This window comes from Sorex araneus, chromosome 2 (assembly GCF_027595985.1).
Source record: "Sorex araneus isolate mSorAra2 chromosome 2, mSorAra2.pri, whole genome shotgun sequence".
In the NCBI taxonomy this organism is placed as follows: Eukaryota; Metazoa; Chordata; class Mammalia; order Eulipotyphla; family Soricidae; genus Sorex; species Sorex araneus.
The window spans coordinates 141,531,545-141,534,447 of record NC_073303.1 but is presented as its reverse complement, the minus strand read 5'-3'; the positions used below and the strand labels follow the sequence as shown (position 1 = coordinate 141,534,447).

Below are 2,903 nucleotides of genomic sequence, written 5' to 3'. Positions count from 1 at the left end.
AGAGACAAACATAGATTAATTGCACTCATATGTGGGACATCACTGTATCACTGTATCACTGTCATCTTGTTATTCATCTATTTGCTTGAGTGGACACCAGTAATGTCTTCATTCATCCCTGTTGCATGCTAGTGTGGCCCAATGGCATATTGGGCTCTTTCAGGATCAGGAGAATGAGGACCATTATTGTTACTGTTTTTAACATATCGAGTATGCCACGGGTAGTTTGCCAGGCTCTGCCGTGTGGGCGGGATACTCTTTGTAGCTTTCTAGGCTCTCAAAGAGGAACAGAGGCTTTGGGGGTGGCCTCGAATCACTTTTACAGGTATTTCCAGTCTACCAAATATAAACTTTTTGTCGACTGGCATGTTGTAACAATCTGCACCCTGACAAACACACAGCTGCCTACATCTCTGGGCAGCACCTGGACATCTGTGTCCTCAGGTTGATATCCTTGAGGTTGATGGAGTGTGCCCAGAGGTTTTTGAGCAGCTGGCAGAGCAGGACCCTATCTTGGAGGGTCTATAGCAGATCAAATACCTGTGCCAAGTCCTAGGTCATCTGGTGGTTAGCTGACAGCACTCCACAGTGGATAAGCCACTGCATGCACTGCCACCATGGCTCTATGTCCGACAGCCCTGCAATTCAGCTCTGCCAGGGCAGGTGGCAACACTGTGGCTGCTGCCCCGGTTTCTCTGTGCCCTGCTGAAAACATCCTGTCTGAATCTTGCAAAAGAGCTGAAGATGTCCATCAGGAATCACGCGTAGAGTTCCAGCAGGGATCATGCATAAAGTTCCATGCCTGGTGTGCTGAGCCACTCGTTGTCTAAAGTGAGATGGTGAGCCAAGTTTGGGAGAGAGCAAAGGGTTTGGGTAATGTCAGCACCATCTTGCCTCCAATCAAATATGGTGTGGTAATTATGGGAAATGAGTAGGGAGTGTCTTATGATTTGTCATTTAGGAATATGTTCACTCATGTGTGAGGCTTGGCCCCAGAATGTGGAAAGCAGCCTGGAGCATGGTAAGGTTGGGTTGTGGAGGTCGGCTGCCAGGGTCGGGTCACTTGGGCCTGGGAGGGCTCTCACCCGCCCCCCTCTGGGGTGCCCTGACTGAAAACAGCCTAGCACGGAGGCATTTTATGTGGGATATAAAAATTCATAACATGACACTAATACCCACAGACAGTAGAAACAAGGGCCAGGAGGACTGGTCCACAGATGGAAGCTTGCTACAAGTTGATGGGCATGAGGAGGGCAGTTAGATAGAAAACAAACCACAGTGACAATGATAGTTAGAAATGATCACTCTGAACAATAACTGAGTGATGAAAATAGCTAAAAGAACATACATGATAACCTCTCAGTACCTGTACTTCAAACTATAGTGCTCAGAAGTGAAGAGACTTAAATAAAAAAGAGATATAGCTACTTGCTTCGGCAGCACATATACTAAAATTGGAATGATACAGAGAAGATTAGCATGGCCCCTGCGCAAGGATGACATGCAAATTCGTGAAGCGTTCCATATAAAAAAAAAAGAGATATAGAAGAAAAGTACCTTCCATAGAGTCAGGCTGGGGTGGGAGGTGGCAGGTAGAGAGAGTGGCACTCTCTCTGGGACTTTGGTTGTGGGAATTGTACACGGTGAAGGAATGGGTATTGGACCATTCTGTGACTGAAACCTAATCATGAAAAATTTTGTTACTGCATGTGCCATGGTGATTCAACTTAAAAAATTACCAGAAATTATATTGGCACAAGGTATATTGTTAAATGATAGACTTGTTCCAGTTGTGTCCTTACATATCTGCTTTCACCCATGAGAAAATAAAACTTTCTTTAAAAAAATTATTGGTTTGGAGCCACATCTAGATCTGCTCAGGGACTAATTCTAGCTCTGTGCTCAGGATCACTCCTGATGTCTTTCAGAAGGGAACTGGGATTGAAACCTGATTCAACCACATGCAAGGCAATTTCTCTGCACACTCTACTATGGCTTCAGCCATGGGGTCTTGGATTTTTCTTGTTTCCTTCTGTTGCTTCAATCCAAACCATGCAACTTCCTCCACAAAACTGAGGTCAGTGAAACTGGCTCTGATAAGTATGAATAAAACTCTACTTAGCACACCATTTGCATGCTGAGTCCAAAGTCAATGAAAACAGACCCTTTCTCTGAAAAACAAAAGAAAGTGTCTGAAGATACTCTTTTCTTCATTTTCTTGAGTCCTTGCCTTCATATCTCCAAACATACACACTTGTGTATGTGCGTACATAATGCTACTTGAACTAGGAACACAATTTTTGTTTGTTTCTATATCTTAAACTCACTTCACCTTTCCCTCTTAATTCCTTCCTAAGTGTTAATTTCTGAGCCTCTACCCTTAGCCCCATTCCCACAGCAAAATTCTCAGAACTGCTAAAAATGTTCCCACTGAAATGCAAATCAATCTTCTGTCAGTATTCTTTTTTTGGGATTGGGAGCTTCATCATGGATTTTCAGAATATTATTTTACTTCGTTATTTAAATATAAGCACCAAAGTATAAACATACATTAGGGAATGCTAATATTCACATATATTTTCTCATTGTTACCATGAGAAAAGTCACTTTCAAAATCTCAGAATGTCTCTGTGGTAGCTCCAGGCACAGAAACTTGAATGACAACACTGTTACTCTATTCTGGTGGGAAGAAAATTTAGACGATGTTTTAAAGATGAGCAGAGATGATCAGAGAAGGAAGAGAGCTGCAAGGAGGCAGAGAGCTAAGGACAAAGGAATGCTTTGCCAAGTCCCACAGTGTAAAAAACTAAAGAACGCCAAAGGGCGAGTGCACTCGCGAGCTCTCCCGGCGGCTCTGTCTCACCGCCTGCGTCCAGTGCCCCGGAACCTCTGTGTGTGCTGTC

General features: G+C 43.8%; 1 non-coding gene across 1 annotated transcript; it reads left to right on the top strand.

The window, feature by feature from the left end:
* The first annotated feature begins 1,428 nt into the window (after positions 1–1,428).
* LOC129402805 (U6 spliceosomal RNA) lies at positions 1,429–1,531 on the top strand. Its single transcript, XR_008628847.1, has one exon. It is a non-coding gene; the product is annotated as a U6 spliceosomal RNA (small nuclear RNA).
* Positions 1,532–2,903: the final 1,372 nt, after the last annotated feature.